The sequence below is a fragment of the Ovis canadensis genome, chromosome 11, assembly GCF_042477335.2.
Source record: "Ovis canadensis isolate MfBH-ARS-UI-01 breed Bighorn chromosome 11, ARS-UI_OviCan_v2, whole genome shotgun sequence".
NCBI classification, from domain to species: Eukaryota; Metazoa; Chordata; class Mammalia; order Artiodactyla; family Bovidae; genus Ovis; species Ovis canadensis.
Window position 1 is genome coordinate 34,325,276 of NC_091255.1, and position 19,459 is coordinate 34,344,734.

Sequence of the window (19,459 nt, forward strand, 5' to 3'; positions counted from 1 at the left end):
TAGGCCCTTAACAACAGAACTTCAAAATAAATAAAGCAAAAATTGATAGAACTGTAAGGAGGAAGAGACAAATCCAGCATTACAGCTGGAAACCTCACCACTCTCTCAGTAATCAATAGAACTTGTAGACAGAAAATCAAAAGCGATATAAACAGCCTGAAATCAGAATCGGAGAACATGAACCTAAACCCTCTTCCAAAAAAGAGGAAGGAAGATTCTAACTCATTATATGAGACCAACATTATCCTAATACTTTAAGTCAGTTAAAGAAATTACAAGAAAAAGGAAACTACAGACCAGCGTCTCACAGACCCGTGTTTTGGATGCAAAAGTCTTTAACAAAATATTACCAATTGAATCCAAAAATCTGTTCAACAGGATAACATGACATGATCTAATGAGAATTATCCCAGAAGTTCAAGATCAATTCAAAACCAGCAAGGGTTAAGATCTCACATAGGGCTGCACTGTTTTTCTACCACTTCCTGAATGCCATGTCAATGGAACCACTCCCTGTGTTAATAACATTTAGAGGAGGTGGGACCATATATATGAAGTTAGCAGTAAATGGTGTCTTCTTGTTTTGTTGTTGTTTAGTCACTAAGTTGTGTCCGACACTTTTGTGACTCATGGACTGTAGCCCGCCACTCTCCTCTGTCCATCAGATTTCCTAGGCAAGAATACTGGAGTGGATTGCCATTTCCTTCTCCAGGGGATCTTTCTGACCCAGGAATCAAACCTGGGTCTCCCACATAGCAGGAAGATTATTTACCATATGAACCATCAGGGAAGCCCCAATTCAATTTGTAATAGGCCTCAGACATAGAGAGTTGTGAATCCCACAAGCTGAAAGAGCCTGTCCATAAGGCAGCTGAGTGAGAGTGATGTTCACAAATCCAAACAAGTGTCAGCCCCACCAATCACAATCAATCCCATGGATCATGGGTTGTGGGTTCTGGTGAATGAGATGGGCAAGACCAAAGCAGCAAACTTCCAGACCTTTATGTGTATCCCAGAGTACAGGGTGAAATGTCAAGTTCAGACCTTTAGGAACAAACAAGGCGGGGGAGGGGGGGTGTCTAAGTATGACTGAGACCAGCGGCAGGGCCATTTCTGGCCCGAGTCCCTTCCTCAGGGCTGCTGAAAGCTCTGGCAATCTGGGTCCCTCTAATCTTGTATGTGACAGGTAAGGGGTCCCTGCTAAGAGGAGAGAAGAGCTGGAGGGGAGCTGCAGGGGGCAGGGATCCAGGGCAAGGCAGACAGTTCTCCTCAAGAGATAAACTCTCGGGAGAAAGTCATCCCTTCTTGATGTCCCCTTTTGAACCTAAGTTCTGTCTATAAAACCAAGACAGGGTCCCTCCACACTAAACCACAAACCCTTCGTTGTCCTGGCTTCTCTGCAATGACTCACTGCTCTGAGCACGCTTCTCCCCACATCAGGGATGGGAGACACGGAGAAGACCATGGTCCGGTGCCCTCTAAAGTCATTGGCGACTACAACGGAAGTCACTGACAGTCGACAGTAAGTTAGGGACTGAAATTATTCAAGCTGTTAAAATGGGATAATAAGGTAACTTTCCTCCTCCTGCTATGAGCTCATTTAATTGTAAAGATCTTAATAAATTCAGCCTGATTAACTCCAACCTTGTGGGGGAAGGTTATTCAGTGTTGTGGAATTAATTTTAAACAGAAGCAAAAAAAAAAAAAATGGAGCAAGGAAAAGAAAATCTCCAGTGAGCAATGAGGAGGGAGGATATTTACGTGCAGGAAGGCAGCTCAGAGGAGGACCACTGCGGGGGCCCAGTCTGCTTTTGAAATCTCACAGCACGGGCTTTGATTAATAATTCACTTTCTCAAACTTGGCGGAGCCTCAGGCAAGCTCCCTGGGCCCAGGACCAGCTTGACTGTGCACCCCCAGTGCTGAAGATGAAGAGTGAATCCTGGGGCTCATCCGCCCTTAAGTGCTTTCTGTGTCCCTGTTCTCGCTCTGCCTGGGACCCAGGAGCCCATGGTTTATGGTTTCCCATCTCAACTCCTACTCACCAGCTGCCTAACTGTGGCTAAGTTGATCCCTTTGGGCATCAGTTTTGTAAGGAAGGTACAAGGTAAGATCAAAACGCACATGAAGTGATTCTCCCAGTCCCAGGAGTGTGTCAGCCACCAGAGCCATTGTTGCTGGGTGGCCTTGGGGTTGGTGTGGGCTTTCTGAGGCTCTCTTAGCCCTGCTCTCTCCATGGACTCTGCTGAGCCGCATCCCTGACTCTTCCCATCTCTGGTCTCTCTGGTCAGCCCCTTGAGCTGCCCACCCCACCCTGACCTTGACCCACAAACAGCTTGACTGATTTAGAAGAAGAGTCCATTGGTCAAGTTGGACTTCCTGTGGCCCACATGCTCTGCATGTAACAAAATTTATGCTGAAACCTCTGACCAGCCTTAGAATTTCTGTGGTAGGGAAGTGGGTGGGGGGTCTTAGAGAGGCCTATTGACCTGTGTTTGAGGGCCCAGGAAGCCTGATGAAATACCACACCTAAGGACTTCCCTTGTGGTCCAGTGGCTTAGACTCCTAACTCCTAAAGCAGGAGGCTCAGGCTCCAACCCTGGTCAGGGAATTAGATCCCACATTCCACAGCTAAGAGTTCCCATGCACAACTAAAGAACCTGCATGCAGCAACTAAGACCCAGCACAGCCAAAGAAATAAATATTAAAAGGAGAGAGAGATTAGATTTTGTGCTTTCTTTGCTATTGGAAGACACAACAAGAAGGTGCTCATTTGCAGGAAAGAGCACCAAATCTGCCAGCACTTTGATCTTGGACTTCCCAGCCTTCAGAAGTGTAAGAAACAAATTTCTGTTGTCAGCCAGTCCATGAGAATTTGTCAGACATAGCCCCAGCCAACCAAGACTGCCCCCCCAAGTTCTCCACTCTCTGCTTATCCGGGTTAAAAGAGTTGCTTAATGGATGTGAGTGGCCCAGATGGGCATCTGTTGACTGGTTGGTGTCCTGCAGGTACACCTTGAAAAATTAAGCTGACTCTTAGATGGGGGCAGTGATAGAATTTGCCATCAGCTACCAAGTTTTACTGTACCCCAAGCCTGAAACTCCTGTGGGGCCTACCTTTGGCAAGAAGCACATACTTGGGTTTCCCCGGCAGCTCAGTGGTAAAGAATCTGCCTGCAAGGTAGCAGCTACAGGAGATGCAGTTTCAATCCCTAGGTCAGGAAGATCCCCTGGAGGAGGGCATGACAACCCACCCCAGGATTCTTGCCTGGAGAATCCCATGTACATAGGAACCTGGCCAGGTTCGGTCCATAGGGTGGTAAAGAGTTGGACGTGACTGAAATGTCTTAGCACACACACACGCGTATACTTGGCCTTGGTGCTCCTACCTTACTTAGCCCATGGCTCAGAGGGAGTGTTGTGGAGGCCACCCAATGCACACCTGGTTTCGGATCCAGGCCCACTGGCTCCCTGAGAATAGCACTTAGCCGACTTCCATAAACAAGGACATTCATCTTAGTCAGCCTTAATGAACCGCATTTGTCAGACAGGAACCAGAGAGCAGCTGTGTTGGAGGGAGACGAATCACTTAATCCAAGGCTCCTGATGTGGGAGCCCCTGGCACAGTAGCGATCATGGCATTTAACTATGGAAGGGGCCTGGAGGAGCCCCGTCGGGGGAGGGCTGGCTGCCCTTGACTGTTCCTGTCGAGACAAAGCATGTGAGCTGGCAAGTCAGTGTGTGCGCTGGCTGGTGCTTCTCTCCCTGATGAGCATCTGTTTCTGGGGCTGAGTACCCTGCAGATGTCTGGGCAGGAAGAGAGATGTAGGGGGTGGGCAGCCTCTATTGGCAGCAGAATACAGGCCCAGGAAAAAGGACTCTGTTCAGAGTCACTCCTTTGGGTTCCACCAATTTGTTTCCTTTGAGATATTTTTAGGAAAGATTCTTGTGTACCAGAGACAGGAACCCATCTCAAGTGAGTTTAGGCAAAAAATGTATGTATGGACTTCTGTGGGCTGTGAGGTTGAACATCTGTGCTGCAAGCGAGGTTGGCAGCAGCTGGGTTTCATGAACAAGTACCTCTGGGAACTCAAACACACTTCGAACACCTAGGTTTCTCTCCATGCTTCTTCTGCCTGCTGGCTCTGTCCCCTCTCCCTATAGTCTTCCTCCATCAGTGGGACATTCGGAGATGATGGCTCTCAAGTTTTACCTCTCAGGGTTTCCACCACTGGGAAGGGGTTGATGTAAGCCTTTTCTGACCCTAAACTTAAAAAAATAAAATAAAAAACCCGGGAAAGAGCTCTGATTGGTCATTGTAAGTCAATCAACACAGTCATCTAGCAGCAGTCCCAATCTTTTGGCCCCAGAGACTGGTTTCATGGAAGACAATTTTCCTGCAGAACTGGGGAGCAGGGGGTGGTTTCGGGATGATTCAAGTGTGTTACATTTATTGTGTACTTTATTTCTATTGTTATTCCATCAACTCCACCTCAGATCATCAGGCATTAGATCCTGAGGTTGGGGACCTCTAATCTATGGCATAAGTCCTGGAGTCACCTACAGCAGCTCCCAGGGGAATCCCATGGCTGGAATCAGAAAAGAACCATTCTCAGGGTAAAGTCAGAGGCCTCAGCAGACCGGATAGCACATGTCTGCCCTCATGATCTCACTTTGCCCCAATCCCATATCCAGGTCAGCTTCTCTCTGTACCAGGAGAAGGTCCAGGGACCACTACTTACCTTGAAGACACTCAGGGAATAGGAGTGGGGAGGATGGATGGGCTTTTCAGAGGCTGGTTTCTACCAATCCAATCTTCAGGGCTCTATGTGACACCAGGAAAAATGCCGGGCAGTTTTTCTCCGTTGGTTTTGACAGTCAAGTATCCCTGAGGCCAGGATCCTTGTGGATTTTGCATATTTACTAAGCTGCTCCTCCTCTGTACTAGCCCCAAGTCCTCAGATATACCTGGAATAAGGACTGTACTTGTGAATGACGACAGCACACTGCAGGTGGCAAAAACGTGGCACAATCACTCCCTGAAATTTTCAGTCTTGACCAAGAACCTCCGTACAAAGTTTATTTTTAAAATGAAACAATACATTTCACATCATGATCCAGGACATATAAATACACACATGCACACACACACACACACACACACACATAAAACTGAAACAAGTTTTGAAAACCTCTATTTGCCTCTGTTATGCAGGGTGCAATTTGATGTTTTGTTTTCTGTTCATTCCTTTTCTATTCTATTTTTACAATGCCACTAAAATTTTTTCATGACCCACAGATGAGACTGAGCCTGCATGGTTTTATTTCTCCTTTTTTTAATTGGAGGATAATTGCTTTACAACGTTGTATTGGTTTCTGCCGTACGTCAACATGAATCAGCTACAAGTATACATATACTCTCTCCCTCATGAGCCTCCCTCCCACCCCAGATCCCACCCCTCTAGGTCGTCCCCGAGCTGAGCTTCCTGTGTTATACTGTGGCTTCCCGTTAGCTATCTGTTTTGCACATTGTAATGTGTGTCAAGGCTACTCTCTCAATTTGTTCCGCTCTCTCCTTCCCCCATTGTGTTCACAAGTCCATTCTCTACATGTGTGTCTCTATTCCCACCCTGCAAATAAATAGATAGACCAAATCACCATGTTGGCAAGAAACATGCATAACCTCACTGAGTCTTCACACAATACAGACCTCATTAAACAGCCATTTTTAGAGCAAAAATTTCATATATAATGTATATTCTGGATGCCAGACCCTGATCTGGGCTATTTTTTTAATAGATCTTTATGGACATTTTTTTTTAAATTTTACCCAATCTTTAAAGGTTACTTTCAATTCCCAATTATTACAAAAGACGGCCTGCATTCCTCGTGTTGTACATTACATCCTTGAGCCTAGTTTGTTCCTCCCACTCCCTACCTCTAGGCAAGGAGCCAGACCTGGGAGAGAAGCTGCCTTCAGTCACACCAAACTAACTCATGTGGAGATGAAGAACCTCCCAGCTGAGCCCTGACTTGATTCCTGACCGCACAATGGTGAGATGTCATAAATCAGTGGTTGTCTTGAGTCAGTAAGTGTTGGATACGTTGCTACACACAATAGACAGTGAGTTTCAAGAGCTCCAAGCCACCAGCAGCGTCCAGGTTCCTGGAATGCCTTTTCTCTTCTCCCTGCAACTGAAGGGAGGAAGGCTTCACTCCACCAAATGGACTCTGCTGAGAATGTGCCAGACCAGCACATCTCGTCTCTCCTCCTCTGCTGCTGGGGCCACTGTGACTTGGGGCGGAATCCCAACTTTATAAGCCAGGAGGATGCAATCAGTCAGACCTTTGGGGTCTTCTGGACCCCCATCTCCAGCATGCTAATCTGCCCAGGGGGCCACTGGACACCCATAGATGCCCTTCATGGAATGGAGGGGGAATCAGAGAGAAGGAAGTTACCAAATGAGGTGAATGTGTCGGGTATGGAAATAGACATAAAGAGCAGAAAAGATTTCCTTGTGTTTCGACAGTAGTCTCAGGGCACCACCACTGACTGACAGTGGAGGGAGAAACACTGCCTTGAAATAAAAAAATGTTTCTTCAGAGGAGGAGGCTTTGTTGTTACACTCAGGCCCAACACCACACAGTGAAGGAAAAAAGAAACCCCCCACCTCCCCCACCCCAAGGGGCTGTCCCATAAGGGCTGGAGGCCAAGGCCAGAGAGGTGAAAGGTAGAGGGTAGTGGAGGGAGGGGTAGGAACTGTTTATTACTATTTATTCGAATTAATAAGATGTTGAGCAACAGCCTCTACATAAAAGCCACAGTTAAAATTAGCAGGTAGTTCATCCTGGTCTAACAATACGGAATAATTAATATCCACACTCATGTGCTTTTTTTCTTTCATAAACAGTAATTAAAGAGAAATATTATATCGCTGCACCTGTTTTTCTCTTTCGGCTTACCACAGTGAGTAAACCCCATCTTTAATTGATGAGAGGAGATGCACATTGGAAAAACCATAGAAAGAGCATGAAAACCCCTCCAGCCTTCCCTGGAGACGTGTAAGAAATCTCAAATTATTAAACCATATGGAGTGCGTAAAGCGAGAGGGCCGTTCCCACTGTGGGGCCAAGACCTAATTTCCCTCTGACTTTCAGCTCCTCTGGCGAGTTCCAAGCTGTCGAGGGAATCAGGCTTGTCTGCCCCGAGGAAGGAGACATCTGTGAGCTGGTATTCCTGAGGGCAAGGAGAGAACTGATTTCTGTGGCCTGTTTCCACTGCTTTCCGACTGGGCCTGAATTCTCTGCCAAGTCCCAAGGCTCTGGGTCCCCCTGTGGACTTCAGCCACCTCCAGCCAGCTCACCCCTCCTGGAGTCGAGGGCTTCAACCAACCTGACAGGTGAGGTCAGGGCAGGAAAAGTTAATGTTTGAGGGCACTTTACAGTTTGCTCTTTGCAGCTCTTAACACTCAGTATGCAAAGTTATTCCGTTCTCCTGCTGAATCCCAGCAGGCCTCCGGCCGCAGCTGCTGCCTGGAAATTCTGTTCCTGCCTTGGGGCTCTGATTCCACCCAGCACCCTGGGCACCTTGGTGAGGATGCTCCACCCACCCCACAGTGTGGATTTTGCAGACGCTCATTTACTAAACCTGCCCAGTGTCTAGATCAGCCCTTGAACTCCTGGAAAAGGGCCCAGATGTCAAAATAATGTGAGCATCCTCCAACTTGTCACTCAGGCCGGAACAAAGCTGTAACTGGAGACAAAGAGCCCTGAGAGAGGACTTGGAGTAGACACTTCATAGACGCAGACACGAGCCCCCTTTATTAAGCTCCCAGTGATGAACCTTGGGCTCCGTGGGTCCCCTGGTTCTGCAGCAACGTGTCAGTGCAGTTACTCATCTACAACCATCCCTCCCATGGGTTTCCTTGGTGACTCAATGGTAAAGGATCTGCCTGCCAGCGCAGGAGATGAGGGTTCGATTCCTGGGTCGGGAAGATCCCCTGGAGGAGGACATGGCAACCCACTCCTGTATTCTTAACTAGAGAATCCCATGGACAGAGGAGCCTGGTGGGCTGTACAGTTCATGGGGCTGTAAAGAGCCAGACATGACTAAGCATAGACATGCACAAAAGATGGTAGAAGGAGCGCTGCAGTCAGCACAGCATTGCCCCTTGAGGCTGCCTCCCAAGCGGCGGAATCCTGCAGGCACAAGGACCGAAGGCTGCCTCCCGTCTGCTGTTCTCCTGCTGATGCCCACTGATGGCACTGGCCATCCAGCCTGGCTGGGGCTACTGCTCCAAGCATCATGGGTCCCTTAGACTCATGATGGGTCTGGGACACATCTTGTCCCATTTCAAGGAAGCAGGGTGAGCTCAGAGAGTGGGCTGGGGTGGAGGGTTCCCGGGTCATACTTTGGTATGACTCGGTAAGTATCTTAGGCAAACGAAGGTAAAGCCATGAACGAGGTCCCAGAGATTACTGTGGGCCACACCCCAAGGAAACCAGAGCTGTCAGCAAGGTCAGAGGACTAAGGTGGCCTTGTGGATGGACCCAGAAGTGAGGCAGAATGAAAGGGAAGAGAGTGACTGTGAAGAAGCTTGGGGCTGCTGGACCCTGTTAAGCCTTTGTTCTGAGAGGGAGTCCCTCTTCCCTGTGGATATTCTGCACGTGGCCTGTCTGCTCCCCAGCCCACTGGGTGAGACCACCTAGTGACCCACCTCTTGGCACCTGCGGCAGAGCTGATCCTCAGTCATTGACCTGACTCTTGACTCTAACTGATTTTGACTGGTTCACCCACCTCTGACCACAGAAGTGATACACTTTGAATTTTTGTCATTATAAGCAGTCATGCAGGGCTAATGGGAGCAATTTGGCAAAATGCATTAATAACCTCAAAAATATTCAAAACTTCTAGCCTGATAATCATCCTTCTGGGAGTCTAGCCTAAGGGAATCATTAGAGATGTGGACAAGGATTTTGCTCAAAGGAGTTCATGACAGTGTAATTTCGAAGAGAAAGCAACAAACAACCAATTGCTTAAACGTTCCGTGAAAGGAATATGGTTGTATGTAGAAAATTCCCTATATTGTGAAATATAATGCAGTCACTGAAAGTGATTACAAGCATGTTTTTGAGTGGTGAGATGCCCATGACATATAATTGCATTAAAGAAAAAACAAAATCTGAGTTCTTGAGTTTGGATGTTTGCTACTTATTTGTTCATATATATTTTCTACATTTTCTAAAATTTCCACAATAATCACACAATACTTTTGGAATCAGAAGAAAAGAAAGAACTGCTGCTGCCTTCTTCGGGCCTTTAAAGACTTGGTTTCCTGAAACCCATGTCTCTCATTAACCCCACTGAGGTTCACAAAGCCGGCGCCATGCGTTCCCTGTCAGACCTTGCCTGGCACAGCCCAGCGGGAAAGTTGTGTGTTTGGCTCTAATTCCAAATCCCAATAAAAACATCACAGCTGTTTTTCTTCTGAATTCTCGTCACTGCAGAAGAGAAAGCTTACCCCACGTTTTTGATTCTCTGCTGCACTGCCAATGTCTCTTTTCATGCAAATACTAAATATACTTTAATGGATCCAGATTATTACTGATGTAACCCAAGATCTGGATAATATAGGCATCATCAGCTGAGTTCTCAAACTCTGAGTTCGGTACTCACAAGTCTCTGCAAAGCATGAGGGGACACAAATCCAGTTCTGCCTTGAGAATTGTCTCAGTTCAGAATGGAAAAGCAAATTCAACTTGGCTTAAATGATAAAGGAAATTTATTGTTTCACAGAAACACAAAGTCCAGAGGTAAGCAGATTTTAGGCTCAGTTTGATCCAGGGGTCCATGGTGATATCAAGGCCCTAGTGCCATTAATTTCTGCTATTTACTTGGCTCAGTTTCATCCTCAGTCTGGTTTCCCTTGGGGCTGTAGCAATCCAGGGAGGTGAGCCTCTATCCACAGGGCCCTGCTTGGCAGGGAGGATGCCACTGTCCCAGCTGGAATATTGAGATTAGATCTGACTGACCAGCCTCCACTCAGGTAGTCACACTTGAACTGTGACAGAGAGATGAAATGCACTGATTATCTTACACTATCGTGTGCCTGAATCAAACTGGGAGTGAGGGTAGTCAGTTCCACTAGAATCATATGGACCCCCAAGCAGAATTCAGGACCTCTAGACAGTGGAAGATGAATGCCCAGAGTCCCCACAAGTGTCCACCATGGGAAAATTGTCTTTTGACATTTCTTTTAGGAGAATAGCTTAGGGTTGCTTTGCAAGTATCAATTACAGACATGGACATTCAACTCTAATAATTTAGTCAGCAAACCATTAATTTACAAATCTAGTTAAATAAAATATTGTAATTTGCCATTGTTTCTGGCACTTCAAGAAAATAAATGGTGTAAAGAACATTGATTCAAAATACTTGAGTGGCCCAAGGAAACAAAGGTTAGAAACCTAATTGTAGCTTTTCTTTTGGGGTAGAAAATAAAAAGTGAGTTCAGTCAATAGACCCATGAAATCCATCTGTGAGAAGAGACTCTTTCGTTGGGATCTCACCTAACTTTACCGAAGTTCAGCCCTCTGCCCAGATGCCTGCCCTTCCCCTCCCTTCTCTGTTAACATTCCTTCTCAGATGTCCATGGTCCTCTGACATGCCCTCCTCTAGCAAGGCTTCCCAACCTTCCCAACCAACCCGTGGTTCTCTCCTGTGCGCTCAACCTGCACTTGCTACATTATTCCACGGTGCTGTGCTCCCATCTGTTACCCTGTAGACCATAATAACCAGGAGGTCCAGGGACTGGGATGAAGTGAGAGGAAGGACAGTGATCATGAAAACCTCCTGTTGGTGGTGGTGGTTTAGTTGTAAGCATCTAGAGATTCACTTTCACCTTTCACTTTCATTCATTGGAGAAGGAAATGGCAACCCACTCCAGTGTTCTTGCCTGGAGAATCCCAGGGACGGGGGAGCCTGGTGGGCTGCCATCTATGGGGTCGCACAGAGTCAGACATGACTGAAGCGACTTAGCAGCAGCAGCAGCAGCAGAGGTTTACTACTATACAGTCTTAAGGAAACACAGGACTTAAATGGAACTCAGCTGTGTCTGAGACTTTGTGACCCCACAGACTATACAGTCCATGGAATTCTCCAGGCCAGAATACTGGAGTGGGTAGCCTTTCCCTTTTCCAAGGGATCTTCCCAGGGACCCCGGAAAAAGTTTTATTGAGCAAAATCGTGTCTCATTTCAGAAAATGTTTCCAAGCCAGAATCAACCTCTCCCCCCTCCTTCCTGCCTCTCTCTCCCTACATCTCTCGGCTACAGGCTGCCCTCCCTCCCGCTCCACCCCAAGAAAGCTGCTCTGGCCACAGTCTGTTGGCACCTTCTGGCCCAAGGCACGGGAGGCCCCCTTCATCATTTGCATCAGGGATCAGCAAGCTATCAGTTACTTACAGGCCATATCCAGCCTGCCACCTGCTTTTGTGCGACCCATGAAAATAGTTTTCACACTTTGAAATGGTTGGCCAAAACCATGACAAGAAGAATGCAATTTCATGACATGTGAAAATGACATGAAATTAAAATGGGGACCTCTGTGGAGGTTCCACTGATGTTTTCCTGGAACACGCTCGCTCATGGACATAGTCCCCGTGTCTGCTTTCTGGCTGCAGCAGCAGAACTGAGCAGTTATAGCAGATGCCTTCTGACCTGCAAAGCCAGAAATATTTACTCTCTCGCCCTCTGCAGAAAATGTTTGCTAACCCCCACTTTAGATGTTTAAACTGGGCTCTGCTCTGAGAAGTCAGACATATCAGTGACCTTTCTCTCTCTCTGACTCCACCAGCGACAACTCAGTGTGGTAGACTAGACAAAAGAGACCCGCTTTCTGCTCTCTCCTATGGACAACTTCCCATACTCAACCTTGGGGAGGAGTTTCTGCCAAGCCCAGGACCAGGTTAAGAGACCCTCACCTTGACAAGGTCACTTATGAAGGGCTGAAGTTTCAAAAACTGGTTCGTCCCTGGGCCCAGAAGCCCCGCCCACACTCCCAAAGCTGTCCGTCATCTTCTCCCCTCTGGAAGCAGGAAACAGTCCTTGGGAGCCCAGACACCAAGGCTCTTCCCCTCTTGGGGAGTCTGCCACAGCCCTTACAGTTTCTGGACTTCAAACGTACTCTGACCACCAAAGGCAGCCACCAGCTTCAGAAAACTCATTTGAAATTGAAAAACGGGGATGAAATCACCTACCCGACTGTCTGAACGAATGCCGTTCTTCCTTTACAGACTAAGGCAGAGAATTGAAGTTGCTATTCAAACTGGAAAGTTCCTTTTGATGGTTCAAACAAGGAGAGGAAATGGCTTCAAGTGTGTTCTTCGAAGCTAATCAAGTCTGTGGTGTTCCTCAGCCCTGCTGTTTGGATTCATGGGAGGGAGGCCCTTGTTTGAAAGACATCCCAGAGAACGCGTGTCTTAGCCTTGGCTTTGAAGCAGTTCTCAAACCTGGCGGAGTCCCTGTCAGGCCCTTGTTAGATGTACTCAGACTTGAGCTGGCTTTGTGGCCTCCAGGCTGGGGTCACAAGGGGATCTTGTGATGGTCAGGATGTGGGCAGCCCCAAATGTGACCCCCCTCCCCTACTTCAGCTGTGCAAACTCAGCAAAACCATTTCCCTCTCTGAGCCCCAGGCTCTTCCTCTGTGGAATGAGACTCTTCAGAGTGTTCTGCAAAAGACTTTGCAGATTAAGTAAATGACGTCAAGTTTACGAGCACACAGATTGTACATAATACGTCGTAAACCAATATTGAAACAGCAGTGAAGCAAGCATCTTGTTTCCCTTGGGAACTTGAGCCCTCTGGAAATAGGTAAACTTTGTGTTTTCTTACCACCTTTGCTTAAAAACTGACAAAGACCATCTGCTAAGCTTCCCCCAACACACACTAACAACTACCACCAGCAAACAATAACAAAACTGAGACAGGTGCAGCGTAGTTACAAGGTGTTGGGGCAAATGCTTTACATCCTTATCCACTGGATTCTCATAACAGCCCTGGAAGGCAGGTATCAGTACTGTGTTTTCTCACTTCTTAGGTGAAGACCTGAGGCAGCTAGTAAGCTGGGAAAACAGGATCAGAATCCGTAACATAAACCATTTTTCTATATTGTCTTCAGTAAAGAGACAAACAGACATGAACTTGGGCAAACTCTGGGAGATAGTGAGGGACAGGGAAGCCTGATGTGCTGCAGTCCATGGGGTTCCAAAGAGTCAAACGCGACTTGGCGACTGAACAACAGCAACGACAGAGACAAATAATGGGTAGATGTGTGGACAGCTAAGTGAATGACTAAATGAATACATTAATCCCTTACATCCAGGCTGCCCAGGCTAGCAGCATTTGCAGAATTTTAGAGAAACAGTCTGCTAAGGGCAGACGATGCAGATGAGGTATTCAGGGGCGGTGTGTCTGTCTCCTGTGTCCATCCAATGCAGCAACTCAGGCCATTGTCCTATCCAAGCCCTTGAAAGCAAAGGTCAAGGTGCCAGAGAAAGGTCCAGAGGTAAGGGCTCAGAAATGTGACCAAAGGGACAAGCCTTTGTGATGACAAGCAATGAGGCCGAAAACACATGTGAACCTGCCGCCTCAGCAGTCCTGAGACCCAGCCCCTTCAGAGCCCTTCTCCAGTCTCCTGGCAACACCACTTTCTCCCTTTTATTTCTCCGGCCCAACGGGAGGTCAAAGATTCCTGCAGGTACTAATCTCTGAGCCACCTCTGTATACACACTTGTGCTCTTTCATTCTTCCCATATCCAGGTAACCCATCTCCTACATCGTTGTTGCTCAGTTGCTAAGTCGTATCTGACTCTTTGCAACCCCAGGGACTGCAGTGCTCCAGGCTTCCCTGTCCTTCACTGTCTCCTGCGGTTTGCTGGAGATAGTTTCAAACTTAACTGGAGTTTGTTCAAACACATGTCCATTGAGTTGGTGATGCCATCCAACAATCTTATCCTCTGTCACCCCCTAATCGCCTACATTAAATCCCCTCCATTTGAAATACTTAGTGTGACTCCAGGTTTCCTAACTGCCTCACCCTTCCTCCTGACTTAGCATAAATGAGTCTCAGGTCCTTGTAACCAAAAGTTCCTTGACAATAACAGAATGGGTTTGTGACTTGCCCAGAGGTCTGAATTCAGGTCATCTTATTCTTGTCCAAGATCCTTGTTCTCCTCTCTGCACCCTTGGGTCATACAGACCAAAAGGAAGTGTGCGGCATGAATGCATGAATGTGCCAGCAACCACAGGCACTGAGTATTCTCACTCACACTCTCTCCTTGGACTAACAATAGGTTAACCCCTTGCTTCCTGAAAGAGTTTAAGCTACCCATCCTTCAGCAAAACACAGAGAGACTAGGCTCTTGTCCAAACTCCACTCACAGCTCTGTCTGCAATTTCCTCTGGACAAAGAGTCTGCACTACCCTTTTACTGGAGAAGATTAGTCTTCTCAGCCAGGTGACAGGCGCCAAATGGGAGGTGAAGCGCTCTGCCCTCCCTCTACCATCTGTTAACATAACCCCAAGCCATTCTCAGGTTTGTGCTGAACCCGCTTAGCTTGTTCCGAGCAGGCTGCCAATGCTTTGATTGCTTTTCTCTCGGTGTGTGCGCTCTGAGGGTACCCCAGATTCCGGCCTACTTCTCCTGCCTCTTGGGAGGAAGCATCTGATGTGATAACATATCAGCTGGCTGAGCAGAGGTCCAGGAAGGATGGTGGTAATTGTAGACAACCAGAATCAGCATCATTTTGCACATTCAGGACTGTTTCTTATTACTTTGTAGGCTTCTGTTCACATGTTCTCAGCCTGGGATGTCATGAATATATGGCCCGTAGGGGCTGAGTTGAATTTAATGAGATGGCCCTTTATTGCTGCAAAAATATGACCTGACAAACTCAACATCTGTCTCTATGGAAACTGAGGAGGGGCCCAAATCTAACCACAAAATAGGGTCCAATGTCCCATGCAAATGCTTTCCTTTAGATCTGTTTAGGGGAGAATAGAAGGTGGGGGCCGTGACCCACCCCTGCCCAGGACATCTGTACCATCTCATTTATGCCTCTCCTGAATAAGGTGAAACAGACATCACTGCTCAGGGCAATTACTTCTCTTCGAATCATTTTACACCACTGACATGACAAGAGCGAAGAGAGGCAGGAAATTCAATCCCTTCCAATGTCTGCACAGAAGATTAACCACCTCAAAGAAATTAGGAAAGTGTCTTCATAACAGTGACAGAAAGACATTGCTATTCAGTATGTTAATGAAAAATCCATTGATGTTTGGCATTTATCAAGTGTCAAAAATTAAATTTAGCTGTCCTGTGATTTTAATTAGCGGTAACCCAGTTAAGCCAGCAGGTAGCTGCTATGGTTCAGGCAGATGCCTTCATCTGCATATCTTTTACCAGATAACATGAGTGAAAGGAGTGGGAGGCACAGAAAAGCTTCAGGAGAAGGTGGTGTTTCAACCAGACTTTGAAGAAGTTTGACATCTCAAAGGGGATAAGCTCGCTTTAGGAAGAATGAAGAGCACGTGCAAAGGGGAAGAGAGTTAAAAGAACAAGACACATTCTCAGAATAGCAAATAGCCCAGTTTGCCTGGAGAGTGATGGGGAGATGAGAAGGCGAGGCAGACAGGAGATGGGCTGTGAAAGGTCTCAAAGCTAAAGCAGAAATCATTATGTAGAAATGAGGAGCAGTTAAAAGCTTTGGGGCAAAAACCTTATATATACATATGTTTGCAAAATGTATGTTTATATATATATGAATACAAAGAAAATATACAAAGAAAATATACCAAACAGATAACCGTAGCTACTGCTGGAGAGAAGAGTGGCCTTGGATGGAGCAGACAGACCTTCTACAAATTGTATGATAGAATGTTTACCAATAAATGAATGCATTGTGTAATTAAAATAATTTCATACAATTTTAGACAAATGTCCTAGGGCCACAAACTGACCCAACTTTGCTCAACCATAAGAAAACACAGCTTACTTCTTTCTTCGTGTACTCAGTCGCTCAGTCATGTCAGATTCTTTGCCACCCCGTGGGCCATAGCCTGCCAGGCTCCTCTGTCCATGGGATTTCCCAGGCAAGAATCCTAGGGCAGGTTGCCATTTCCTACTGCAGGTTTCTTCCTGACCCAGGGATCGAACCGCCGTCTCCTGTGTCTCTTGCATTGGCAGGCAGACTCTTTACCACTGTGCCTTGGCAGATCTAATCTTCTGGCCATCCTGCATCCCTCTAACTGACAGAGGGCAGGAGCTGGGGAAACAGACAAACATTAAACTTTCCAATCAATAGTGTCTTGGTATCTGACAGTTTGATGGTCTCTGCTAAACAATGAGACCCTTTCCGATACCATCTTCATCTCTCTGATTTCTTCCTTCTGCCTCTGCTCTTCTCTGAAAGAGAAGCTTTCCTGCCCTCATGGTAAGAGGTGAAGGGGGCTTTGAGCCTAATAGGATCCTTCAGGTCATCCTGGTCTGTCTCAGTGGCCAGCCACACCAGCTGGTCTTTGGGGTGGTCATGCTACCACTGAAACAGGAGGGAAGGGGGCAGGGCACGACCTTTAAAAGAATGACATAGCCCGAGGACACAACACAAACTGATTAGAACTGTATAGTTCCAGGATGGTGGATGAGTCGACTGTCACCAGACCACGAGCCTCAGCATATGCTCACTCATAACACATCAACAAGCTAAATGACATACCCACAGGTGCCTTGACAGTTCCAAGGCCAACCATAAAGGTCAAGAAGTGGTGGTTGTTGTTGTTGTTCAGTCACTAAGGCGTGTCCAACTCTTTGCGACCCCATGGACTGCAGCGTGCCAGGCTTCCCTGTCCATCACCATCCCCTGGAGTTTGCTCAAACTCATGCCTGTTGAGTCAGTGATGCCATCCAACCATCTCATCCTCTGTCACCCACTTCTCCTCCTGCCTCAATCTTTCCCATCATCAGGGTCTTTTCCAATGTGTCAGCTCTTCCCATCAGGTGGCCAAAGTATTGGAGCTTCAGCACCAGTCTTTCCAGTGAATATTCAGGGTGGATTTCCTTTAGGATTGACTAGTTCGATCTCCTTGCTGTCCAAGGGACTCTCAAGAGTCTCCTCCAGCACCACAGCTTGAAAGCATCAGTTCTTCAGTGCTCAGCTTTCTTTGTGGTTCAACTCTCACATCTGTACGTGACTACTGGAAAAACCATAGCTTTGACTATACGGACCTTTGTTGGCAAAGTGGTAAGTAAGTTAAAATGAGGTCTGAAGAGTGATTTCTAATGAGTAGAGTAGCAATCCCAAAAGCCTAGCTCAGTGTGCACTGCGAGCACCCCTTGTATCTGCTCTTACACCCCCAGCCACACCATCGCCTTCTGAATGACCAGCAGAGCATTTCCATCCTTTGTTTCACCTTAATCAGAAAAGCCTCTGAGAACTCTCTGCTTCTCAGTCTAAGCAGCTTAAGGGGCTGTCTCTCAGAGAAGGAGGGGGTGCTGGTCCCCCAGGCTCCTTTGGACAATCCTCACATCTCAATGCTTGCTCCCAGTCCTTTTGTGACATAAAGAGGTGTCTTGGGGTTGATCAACCCCAGTCTTCCTCATCCACTCTGAGTCCTGCAGATAGCTGGGGGCTCTGACCCTCTGCACTTGGAAAGAGCAGTGGAGTTGCTTGTTTGGGACTGAACAATGGCTGAAGAGCAAGGGGCCACTTGGGACGTCAGCCGCCTGTACTCAGAAAATATCAGGCCAAGCCACAAAGAGACCAGGTCAGGATCCACACCAAGGAAGGAGGTCACTTTACCTGCCAGCCTCGGAGTCTCTTTCCTGGCTCAGCTCCAAGTATCCAGAATCCCTGAGCAGCAGAGATAACAAAAGGAGATTTGTTTGTTCAGGGGCTGTAGTGAGGGAATGATCTGGGAGAGCCAGAGAGCAGCTGGGCCTCTGCCTGTGGCTTAGAAGTTGACTTTTCCTGTTGTAGTAAAAAATAATTCATCTCTTCTTGAAGTGACAGGTGGCTGGACCAGTTTCTTTGACTTTCAGCAAACACAAGAAGCCCCATGCACAGAAGGGAGGAATTAGTCAAATGCAACATTTGGGACCCAGTTCTTTAGCAGCCAGACAAGAATCAGGAACAGAGGCTCAGGCTTTCTGAAGAATCTTTTTTTTTTATGGCTTCCAGAAAACACATCCCAACCTAAGTCTTTTACTTTCACTTTTGAGTAACAGAAAACCCAGAATAGGACTTCCCTTGTGGTCCAGTGGTTAAGAATCTGCCTGCCAAGGCAGGGGACGCAGGTTCAAGTCCTGATCCAGGAAGATCCTACATGCTGCTGAACAATTAAGCCCGTTCACCACAGCTACTGAGCCCATAAGCCCTTAGAGACCATGCTGCACAATGAAAGAAGCCACCGCAATGAGAATCCTGTGCTCCACAACTAGAGAAAGGCCGCGAACAGCAACAAAGAACAAAGACCCAGTGCAGCCAAAAATAAATAAATAAAAAGAAAAAAAAATTAACAAAAGAAAACCCAGAATAGACTCATTAGGACCAAAAAAAAAAAAAAAAATCCCTGCCATAGAACAGAAGAATCTGAAGCAAGCATCAGGCATGAGCTGATCCAGGGTTCAAATGATATCACCAGCAAGCTCTTTCAGTGTCTCTGTGTGCTCTCCTTTCTTATTTAGTCTCTCCCCTCATGGCTAAAAATTGACCATCAGAAACTTCTGGGACCTGGGACCGTGTAATTCCAGGTTCAAATCAGTGGACACAGGAAGGTGGAAGAGACCTTTGTCCTGGCAGTCATAGCTATGAAAATCAAGACAGTCTGTCTGTTTGTGCTGGCTCCATCTGGAGACAACCTTGAACCAATCATCGACGTCTAGAGAATGCAGTATACCACCTGGTTTGAGCCTGCGTTATATGTCCCAGCCTGACACATAACTGAGACTGAGGGAATGACAATCCATAAGCACAGTTGGAGCTGTTACCGGGAGACCAAGGAGGGAGATGTGGATGCAAGAGAAAACAGCCATTGTCCTTTACAGTTGCTAACTTTTAATGGGCTCCAGCTGTGTGCTGGGGCTTTCCATGCCATCTTCTCACTTATCCTCTCAACACCACATCCTTATTTTACAAATGACAAAGCAGGCTGTTAGAGGTCCATCAAGAAGACTGTCTCAGAGGTCCTGAATGAAGACCCTTAATATGATCCATGATGCCCAACACTTCTTCCAGACACTGCAGTCATATGACAATAAATTTTTGCTTTTTGTTTAATGAGTTTAGTGTAGGTTTTTCTAACAGAGATGGCAATCACTATTAGCAGAGTTGCTCTGTTTTCAGAAGGTGAACTTTCACGGACTCCCTAAGAACGGAACACCTACAAAGATCAAAAAGTGAAAGTG

At 46.9% G+C, this 19,459-nt stretch overlaps 1 long non-coding RNA gene across 1 annotated transcript in view; it reads right to left on the reverse strand.

The window, feature by feature from the left end:
* The window catches only part of LOC138414666 (uncharacterized), a 58,363-nt gene extending 45,796 nt beyond the window's left edge, over positions 1-12,567 (reverse strand). Inside the window, exon 1 of the long non-coding RNA XR_011246938.1 lies at positions 12,255-12,567. This is a non-coding gene — a long non-coding RNA (uncharacterized lncRNA). The remainder of the gene's footprint in view (positions 1-12,254) is intronic.
* Between the last annotated feature and the right edge of the window lie 6,892 nt (positions 12,568-19,459).